Here is an 11581-nt window from a genome sequence, read left to right on the forward strand (position 1 = left end):
ATGAATTGACCGCGAGTTAAATGACGTAGAATGAGAAACATGCAATATAAAATGACACTAAAGAACAAAGACATCAAACACGACAGTGTTCCACAAAACAAAAGAACGCGCTGCCACGTAGCAGAAATATTGGTTGAAAAACTGTAAAGCATGGCTTCTTTAAAATAAAATATTAAAATATATATTAATATATATAATATATATAAATATATTAAAATATTAAATATTAAAAGAGGAAGCAGCCAGAGTAGTAAAATATAGAGTAAAGCTAAAAAAACAATCTCATCGTGTACGCGACAAGAAAAAATTACATGTTATAATTCTCATGTTAGGTCTGCATTGAAATGTACGTAAATACAAAGTATGTTACAAGTGTTTATTTATATATCCACCTATTCAATACAAAGAGATCTTTTTAGAAATTAAATATTAATATAAAATGTTAAGGGACATGTTTCGCCCATATTAAGGGCATCATCAGCCTCAAATTCAAACCTGTATGGTGAAAAATCAGGATCCTGATTGCTCTTACAAGCCATAAAAAGAGGATATCACTATAGGTGTCAGTCTAAACATACAAAATATTAGAATGTCCTTGGCTAAAATTGCAGTATCAAGCTGCATGTCATAAGTTCACATGAATATACTTTCCGGAGCGTTGAAAAACTTGTTAGGGTAGGGCAGTAAACAGCTCAGTCTTTATAATGAAACAGAAATGTGCCTCCTTGAAGATGATAAGAAAAAGCAAAGCTGATACACTGTTACGGATGTCAATATCGTATGTTGTGATAAGACAACAGATCTCTTAAATGGCTGTTCAGCTGCCTATAGTCTATTTAACTGGCTGAAGGAGTGAAAGTCGAATGTGTTATGATAAGATAACAGTCTTCCTTACGTAATTGTGGGAGCAAGGAAAAAGCATTCGGTTGTCTATAGATGTATTTATCTTATTTGAAGGACGAAAGTCGAAGGTTTATCGACGTTGATAGAGCTCTTTGGTGTGAAGTCTGTAACAAGAGGAGAGTGAATGCTTAGGAAGGTATTTTTGAAGAAAGGTAAAACATGGAAAATGTATAAAAACACTTACCCTTTCGTCTGTGAAGATGTAAATCAGTTATGGAAAGGTTAGTTGAAGAAAAATAACGTTATGTGTAGGTTCATTTATTTCTTTGACTGTTAATGCAGTTGCTATGGTAGCGTTGAATGACTGACACTTGTACTTCTGGTATTGTATCGATGTGAGATTGGCGGAGGAGGGTGTGGTTGAGGGGAGGGTGTAGGCGGAGCGTTAAATTTATGTGTTGTTGGTTGCGAGAGATTTACATGGTCGGACAGGGAGGGAGTCGTGTTGGGTTGCGGGAGAATTGTGGGGGCGGCCATGAAGGGAGTCAAGTTAGTTAAAGTTGTGGAGGTTCTAGAAGATGTTAACTTAAGATTTTTAAGAATGTAGTTATGTTTTGAATTTAGAGTTTGCAATAATTTGGGTAAACTTTCGTATAATGGATTCTTGACTTCAATTAAATCATTGAGGTTTAGATTTTTGTTGTAGTGTTGGTCCAAAAATATATAGATGGTTTCAAGTTCATTCATCAACTTCCCTTTGTCTACTCTTTTAATAATTGTGAGATCTCTTTCTATTGTTGTGAAGTGATGTCCTGTTTCTTTCATATGGGAGCTCATTGCTGAAAATTTATTGTGCTTAATGGCATTATAGTGTTCTAAGTACCTAGTTTGAAAACTCCGGCCTGTTTGACCAATATAAGAGGCGTTGCATTGCGTGCATGTGAGCCTGTATATGCCTGATCCTGAGTAAATGTTTTTGCTTGAATTGACTGTGTTGTGATTAAAAAATAATTTTTGGTTAGTGTTTGTTGTTCTAAAAGGTATACTGGTATTTTTGTTTTTTATTGGGTTCAAGATCTGTTGACCGTTTGGATTGTTGTAGGTGAAGGTAACGAATTTGGATTTTTTGGGTTTGTCAGGGATGAGGTTTGTTGTTAATTTGAATTTGACCTTATTTATTAAACGGTTAATCATTTCAGGTTTATATCCATTGATTTTTGCTAAATCCTTTATATAATTTAGTTCTGTTTGAAGGTTCTTGGGTGTGAGAGGGATTTTTAAAGCTCTGTAAATTAAACTGTGAAATGTGGCCAATTTATGGGAGCCAGGATGTAAAGAAGTATTTTTGATTGTTAATGGGGTGTGAGTAGGTTTTCTGTAAATTTTAAAATCGAAGTTGCCATTAATATGAGTTACTGTGAGATCTAGGAAATTTAAGGATCCACTGACTTCATCTTCCTTGGTGAATTTAATATTTTGGTCTAGGTTGTTTAAATAATTTAAAATATCGGTACTGTTATTGAGATCTTTATTGATTATTACGAATGTGTCGTCTACATACCTAAGCCATAAGCTAAGGCCTTTTATTTTATTTATTATTTTATGATGTTCTAAAGAATCTAAATAGATGTCAGCTAAGATGCCTGATAAGGGATCACCCATAGCTAGGCCATCTTGGTGGTAAATTTTACCATTAAAGGTAGAATAGTTGTTTTTTAGCACAAAATTTAGGATTTTTATGAATTCTTCTAACTCAAGCTTGCTGAGGTTGCTGTGTTTTGCGAGGTTGTCTTTGATAATATTTACAGTTTCCTTTGTTGGTACATTAGAATACATATTAGTAATGTCAAAAGAGCACATAATGTGATTTGGTAGTAAGGTGAATTTTTTTTAAATTTCGCAGAAGTCTATTGAATTTTTTAAGGGGGATTTATTGTTGAACCTGTAATGTCTTTTTAAAAAATAGTGGATATATTTTGAGGTTTTATATGTCGGACTACTTCTACAGTTGATGATTGGGCGTATGGGTGTGTTTTTCTTATGTAATTTAGGCAATGCTCTGGCTGTGGGGGTTTTAGGGTTCATAAGGATTAGTTTTTGCTGTTCTTGTTCATTTAGTAAAAATGTGGAATTCTTTAATAGTGTTTTTAAATGTCATTGGATTCTTATTGTGGGGTCTTTATTGACTATTGTGTAAGTTTCATTTGTGAAAAATTCTTCTGTTTTTTCAATGTAATCTTTCTTATCTATTAAAACAGTAGTCCCTCCTTTATCGGCTTTAGTTACTATTATGTTGTTATCTTTTACTTTGTTTTTTACCTCTGTAATTAATTTTGAATGATTGAGAATAGCGTCTTTATTTAAACCTTCAATTAGTGTTGGAAGTTTCTTTTTTATCTCGTATCTAGTGTCATTTTGTAATTCAAGAGGAAGTTTTGAAATATTCGTCTCGACTTCTGCTATGGTGGTGATAACATCGTTTTCTTTTTGTGTACTAGGCCAATTGTGTTTTAAACCTTTACCTAAAAGTTCCATTTCTTTCTCTGAGAAGCTTGTGTTCGTCAAGTTAACTACGGCGGGAGAGTTGTTGAAAGAAGGAACTCTTTTCTTTAAGTGTATGGGTGCTTGTAGCTGATTTTCTTTTAAGCGAGCCAGTTTTTTATCTAATGTGAATTGTTTTCTGCTTAGTATATCATTTAATTTATAATCGACATGTAACTGAAATGAATTCCATTCTATAGGGTTCACATATTGCGACACCGATAAGTGTAGCTTGTACAGTTGTAAGTTTAAGAGTGACTTCTTTTTATAGAAAGTTTTTATTTCGTCCTTAAGCCAGATTTCATTAGTTTTGTTTTGGGTTTTTAGTAAGTTACGAGCTGATAAGTTTCTCCTTTGGACATGTCTTAAGAATCTTGGTACTAGTTTTAGTCTCAGACATTCTTTTAGGAAAGCTATGTCTTTACTTAAACTGCTAATCTTAACCGTCAGGTTGAGAAATTTGTTTAGCATATAATAGGCCTGGTTGGCTTTTACATTACATGTTATAATTCTCATGTTAGGTCCGTATTGAAATGTACGTAAATACAAAGTATGTTACAAGTGTTTATTTATATATCCACCTATTCAATACAAAGAGATCTTTTTAGAAATTAAATATTATTATAAAATGTTAAGGGACATGTTTCGCCCATATTAAGGGCATCATTAGCCTCAAATTCAAACCTGTATGGTGAAAAATCAGGATCCTGATTGCTCTTACAAGCCATAAAAAGAGGATATCACTATAGGTGTCAGTCTAAACATACAAAATATTAGAATGTCCTTGGCTAAAATTGCAGTATCAAGCTGCATGTCATAAGTTCACATGAATATACTTTCCAGAGCGTTGAAAAACTTGTTGGGGTAGGGCAGTAAACAGCTCAGTCTTTATAATGAAACAGAAATGTGCCTCCTTGAAGATGATAAGAAAAAGCAAAGCTGATACACTGATTCAGATGTCAATATCGTATGTTGTGATAAGACAACAGATCTCTTAAATGGCTGTTCAGCTGCCTATAGTCTATTTAACTGGCTGAAGGAGTGAAAGTCGAATGTGTTATGATAAGATAACAGTCTTCCTTACGTAATTGTGGGAGCAACGCTCCGGAAAGTATATTCATGTGAACTTATGACATGCAGCTTGATACTGCAATTTTAGCCAAGGACATTCTAATATTTTGTATGTTTAGACTGACACCTATAGTGATATCCTCTTTTTATGGCTTGTAAGAGCAATCAGGATCCTGATTTTTCACCATACAGGTTTGAATTTGAGGCTGATGATGCCCTTAATATGGGCGAAACATGTCCCTTAACATTTTATATTAATATTTAATTTCTAAAAAGATCTCTTTGTATTGAATAGGTGGATATATAAATAAACACTTGTAACATACTTTGTATTTAAGAAAATATTAACCGCAAACAATAAAGACTTTTTACAATCGCTAGGCTACCGACTACTGTAAGTTCTATTTCTCCTATGGAAACTACTTTACTCTCTTTTCGTGTGTAATCAAGGTAACATCAACAAGAAATATGTTTAACGAAACAGACAAAGTTGTTTTCGATAACGGAGTAGCTAGGCAGGAGGTACGAAGCTATCGTTCAAATGCAAGCACGAAATATAGAAACGATGAAATTCGAGTTCCTGTACCTTCTAAAGCTGATGTTCACATAGAAGGTGATATTGTTAAATCAAACACAGATGATGCACCTTCAACTTCAACCGTTCCCGATCAAACTTTTGCAGCAAATCTTTCCGATGAAATTCGTATTAAATTAAATGCGAAGGAAATTGAAAGAACACAGAAAGATTTTTCACAATGCTACGGACTACTATAAGATAAAGCATATACATTCTATTTCTCTACTAAAAACTACTTTAGTTTCTTTTTGTGTACAATCACGGTAACATCAAGGAGAAATATGTTCAACGTAACGGACAAAGTTATATTTGACAACAGAGTTGCCAGGCGGGAAGTAAGAAGCTATCATCCATATGCGGTCACGAAATATGAAAACAACGATGAAATTCGAGTTCCTGTACACAACCAAGAACATGTCTTTTTACCCTCTGAAGCCGATGTTCACATCGAAGGTGAAATAGTTAGATCAAGCGCAGATAATACACCTTCACCAACAGCCGCTCCCGATCAAAACTTTGCAGCAAATCTCTTCGATGAAATTCGTATTGAATTGAATGTGAAAGAGATTGAAAGAACTCGGCGTGTAGGTACGACTAGTGCTATAAAAACTTTCGCCTCTTATTCTAAAAATGAAATGCTAGCGCTGCAAAGTGCCGGTTATTTTCCTTCAATTTCCACACCACCAAGCGAAGTTAATATTGCCCACGCAATTACAAAAAGCTGTTCCATACAATCATCCCACTGTGTGTTCTTTGCGGTTTATTTGAAGACTACAGGAAACCTTTCATAAACTGTACACTGGAATTTATCTTTATTTGTTCTAGAGGTGACAAATGTACACTGTTTTCAGCCAACGCGGATGATACAGCTAAGGTCAAAGTACGCAAAATGTATATAAAGCTACCAACTCTAACACTTTCCGACGAGGAAGAAGTTAAACGCATAAAGTTAATCCAAAAAAATCCTTCTATTCCTGTAGCATTTCGATCGTGGAGTTATCACGAGTTACCTACTATTCCAAATTTAACGAAAATTAATTGGACTGTTATGACTACGTAACAAATAGAAAAACCGAGAGTTTTAATGCTTGCTTTGCATACTGATCGTAAGAAAATTAATGCTTCTTCTTCTCTGTTCGATCACTAATATTTGATCCGTTGCCGTATTCTTAAATTCATACTTTTATCGCTATGAAAAGGTTGTAGCTAATTTTAACAATGGCGACTGCAGTGAATTGTATGATATGTTCATCAAGTTTCGTAATGCGTACCATCAGCTTGATGATAATCGTTTCGAACCGAATATATCACGAAGTGAATTTCAATCGCATTGTCCTATTGTTGTTATTAATTGCATGGAACAGCTAGAATCGATAAAATCTTCGTCTGTAGATGTTCGCGTTGAAATTGAAACAAACGAACCTATTCCAGCCAACACTACTCTGCATTGCATTATTATTCATGGCCGCATAATAAATTATAAACCACTAACGAATGAAGTATTTTTCTTCCAATAATCTTGCGCGAGTTTTCCTTCCTTTTTTCCCTAATGGTGTATATAAACGAGAAAGAGAGAGAGAGGATTCTCTGCTTTAATTCTTCGATATCAAGCACACCATGAATGCAAAACCCAGAGGAGTGATAGTTGACATTCAGAAGTTACTGGAGGTTACAAGATAGCCTGTTGTAATATAGATTCGTCTACTAATGTGTTATCTACAGCTCTATTAGGTATGAGTGTACCTAATTTAGATTTCACGCTAACGTCGTTTTTCAATCTTCTCAGTGATCAACAATACCAATATATGGTTGTGTGTAACTGTGTTAATGAATTACGTCTATTAGCACTGCGAGAGTATCCTCGTACATGCATAATTGACTTGAACACTATAGGAGTACCCGGTTTAAGAACAATGCGTAACGAGTGCTGCCCTGTTGACTGTCCGCGTCATTTACCACATGTTGCAGGACATTCAGGCAGCTGTGCTATGTTCAACGTTCACGCAGTTCATAGTTGGTTAAAATCGTCAGATGGTGTGATGAGAATAGTGTGTTCAGTAATAAACAAATTTAAGAAAGAAGGTGTGAGCAGATTCAATAAATTTGAGTGGGCTCTCTTCGCTGAAAACATATTATCTATTTACGAACAAAATCAGTTAAGTGCGCTCTGGCAGTATCTACCAGATCATCTGAAGGCGAACTTACACCATGCTTGTCAGGATTCAGGAGCTAACAACGACATCGTCCGAGCTTGATATCAGCTACTAATTCAACAATTATTAAGGTGAAGAAAAAATTAGATATAATGGCATCCTTTTTTTTTCTTGCTTGCTTTTTCAGTTTTATTCTGCTACCAACTAATTTATTTATTTTTTCTCCTCTGCAGGTCTCTCCTCATGGGGCAACAACAACGTCCGAGCTTAATATTAGTTACTATTTCAACAATTATTAAGGTAAAGAAAAAATAAATATTAGTTTCTTTTTTCTTGCTTGCTTTTTTTGTTTTATTCTGCTATCAACTAATTTTTCTTTCTTTTTTCCCTCTGCAGGTCTCTCCTCGTGGTGGCAGTCAAAGATTCAATCGAAATTTTATATCAAAAAAACTCTGTAGTTTCTCATTCAATAAATTTGATTGTAAAAAGAAATATGTTCTTTTTTCATTCTCCCGCTCGTGCTTTAGTTAGAGTACAAAGAATAAAAGGAGAGGCAGCGCAGGATAGTTGAAAGGAAAACTTTTTAACAACTTTTTGATCATCTAGTTTGGATTTTATTTTTTAGAAAAAGAAAAAGATTAAATAAAGGTTTACAATGCATTTTAATATATATATAATAGAAACTTAACTTACAGTACAGTAGTATACAGTGCACTTTAAAAGAGAAAGTATAAATGTACTTTAAAAGAGAAAGTATAAATACAGTACAATACATTGAATAAAAGTAACAGCGAGTGAAATGTTTATCTAGTTTGAAATTCTATAAGATCACAATTTTTTTCTTAATCAAATACAGAAGAAACAAAAGTTTCTAAAATAAAATGATTAAAGTAAACACGGAAGAAACAAGAGCTTCTCCTGCTATTACTTAATAATCACCTACAGAGTAAATTACATTATTTTTACGCACGGAAGGGTAAACTGATGAGGAAGTGGAGGAGGTGCTCACAAAAAAAGGAAACCTATTATGCAAAATAGCTATATATTGGTTATACTTCTTTTCTCTGCAATAGTGTAATGTCCAAATGGTAATGTATTAATTTTGTTGTCTGTGATGTACCTTTTGTCATCATTAGCTGTGAGTGCTAGTTTGTATTGACGAACCGTGAACACAGAATGAGAATTGGAAGTAATGCACACTTGTAGTTTGGTCACTTGTTCACCTTCATAGAGACAACGTCTATACTGATCAGTTGTAAGGTGATCAACATTTTTTTTGACACCCTTAGCTTTACATGTTGGTTTCTCTTTTTCGCACAACTTAATAGCATACATCTTTGGTCGCAAACCTACAAATTCTTCAACAATACTTCCACCATTTTCATCCTTCATTAAACCTATTTCACCTGAATTTTTCTTTCAATTTGGAAAGGATTATTTTCGTCATAATTTCCTGTGTCAAACAAAACTGAATTTTCCTTCACAAACTCGTATATATCAAATGAAAAATTGTATATCAAACTGTCGGTGTCAGTGTATAGTAGTTGTCAGTTTGAACGTGTGTTTCTCAAAATAACGTTGTAGTGAAAATCGTTCATTTTCATTTTTGACAAATCTAAAATTGTAGCACCGAGGTAAACCGGTTGATTGTGAAGAATTTGAAGTTTCTTCATTTCGATAATCATACACCGTTCGTCCACTATAATACGACGATTGAAGTTTGTTCTTGAGATCAAAGTACGTGAACGACCAAAAACTGCGTTATTCATTAATTTATAGAAACTTTTCTCGAACTCATTTTTTGCTAACTTTCGTTTCTCTGTGTTCAAACAATGTAGCATTTTAACCATGCGCTCTGATTAAACTGAATCGCTCAGTAAATTCGAGCTACTTTCATACCTAATTCTACACACTGTTTTAATAGCTTATAATGAAGAACATACCGTTCCTTGTTGTAAAGAATGCTCATTAGTTTCATAGATTTTTCAGGACACAATGGATAATCGGCATGTTTATCATGAAGTTCTGGCGGGTAGATTAAATCAACTTCAACCATAAACCCAACATCTGCTTCATCTCCTACATTCATAATGTCTAAATTCTCAACGTTTTCGACCCATTGAAAGCCGCCCGTTGGAAGAAACTGTTGCATAGCAAATCCTAACAAATTGTTCACGTCAAAGTACATTATGTATGATTCCGGTTTGGACTCATCGTATGTTAACATGTACTTGTTATTTGCTACTGCATGCCACGTAACGCATTGCACATTACCACCGCGTATGGAGCATTCGAAAAACTGCAGCATGTCAACATCTTGACGTAATTCTAGCTGAACAGCTGTTATTTTTTTCATAGCACTCCATGCCATAGACGGTGCCGTGTAGAAATGAGCGGCATCAATACCATATGTCTCTTTTCTACTCAATCTAAAGTTTTCAAATACATCGGCCAAGAGTAAAGTATCGATTTTCAAGTAAAGATCAGAATATTCACCCAACGATTTACAGTTAAACTTATTACAAATAAGGTGAGCAAACGCGTAGTTTTCTTCCGAAACAGTTTCACCCTTTAAAGAGCTAAAGAATGAACTCCTTGGCGGTAAACTAGTGTCGTCTAACACCTCCATACTAGTAACATATTCGTATGGAAATATCCCTTTCCGAGAAGCGAGTTTAAACTGTAAATCATCGGTGAAATACCGTCTCGTTACAAGCTTTGACTCGTCACTAAGTAATAGCGCCATTTTGTCCAGCGAAAAAGGAACGAAGTTGTAAGTGTCTATAAATCTTAGTTCAACACATTGTCTTTGGTTACAACGTATGAAGTTTGAAAATCCTTTGTATCGCTCCATGTTCACTGGTAATAGTTTAATGTTCGCTCTGAGATTTGTCACAACATCCCCTCCCTTCCTATGCAGTTCTCTAATTCAAAAATGACCATCATAGGCTGTCAAATTATGGAATGCTACCGGCAAGATAGAAATTTTACGATACTGTAAGTTACACGAATGATGTGCTGATCCCCTGTAGACACCCGTTAAATGACAATGATCGCGAACTTTAATTTCATTATCTGCGATTTCCTTCTCACATATGTGACATAATGTAGACGAGAGAAATTTACTTTCTTGCTCAACAGTTAATGGTAACATCGGTTTCGTTTCAAAATAATAGGGCGCAAGCGTGTCCACTAAGTCATACATCTCATCTACGAACCATTTTACACAATCACTACCTCGATAGAGTTTGAAAGAGCACAAATCTCTGTCAAAAGTACAGTGAAAATAAAATGCTACGCTGTAGCTGTTGAATGCGACGTGTTATCATTTGGAAAACAAGTAGACACAGGTTTCAGTATGCATTCTGTGTCAGCATACACAATAAAAGGCACTGTCTCTTTAACCTTATACTCTGCAAAGTACACTAACCGTTCCCTATCTGAAGGCATTATACTTTTGCCCACCGGAAATTGTATACAGTTATTAGTATGCAAAGCTAATTTTTCCTTATTAGAAAAGTAAGACAAACACCGTCTGCAAATATAAATTCTATTCCGGCTCTTCGTAAGAGTTGAGCGCACAAGACGTGGGAGATTCTTAGTTAAACAGAAGTGATACTTCTCACTGTCGCCAATCTGAAGCATTAGAAGATTACTTTCTTTTCACACGTTTTATGTGAAATGTACAATGGTACAAGAGTAAACTCTTTTTATCATCTTTCTGTACTATGCACACCCAGTTGTTCTCGTCATACTGCGCTCCGAATACATTCACGGAGATTTCGTTTTGTTCTTCAAATTTTCTCATGTATCTCATTTCCATCGGGATTGGTATGTATTTTAAATTTAAAGTTGCATTATAATGTGGATAAGAAGAAATGCGATCTACATGATGTTTAGCTGGAACTACGCCAGCAACTACACTCCACGCAAAGCAAGCATCTCGTGTGTTCTGCAGATTAATAACTGCTTTCTTGTTTCTAACTGCTGTAGGCAACGTTAGACTAGTTGGCGACTTGCCCACGTGAAAACCTACATTTTTATTAATATTTATCCGCAATTCGCGAATTCGTAGCAGAAACCAATCCGAATCACGAGCCTCAAACTCTGTTAATTTTTTCAGAATCGGTTTAGTTACATGCTCGTTGTACCATTCTCTTAAATTAGTACCTTCGGTAATTTCAGCATTCCTTGATTGAAAATATTTGTTATCGATTTTATCCTGAAGAACATGTGTGCAGAGAACGGTATTTACTTTTAATGCTTGTGTATTAAGTGCTTTCTTCACATATTTATTAAACCACACGTAAGATTTATCTAGGAACTCTTCGGGAAGTAAGAAATCATTGTTAACATTTTCCACCGCTAGTGTGTACACTCTGCGCCGAAAAGCTTC

This window comes from Anabrus simplex, chromosome 3, assembly GCF_040414725.1.
Source record: "Anabrus simplex isolate iqAnaSimp1 chromosome 3, ASM4041472v1, whole genome shotgun sequence".
Lineage (NCBI taxonomy): Eukaryota > Metazoa > Arthropoda > Insecta > Orthoptera > Tettigoniidae > Anabrus > Anabrus simplex.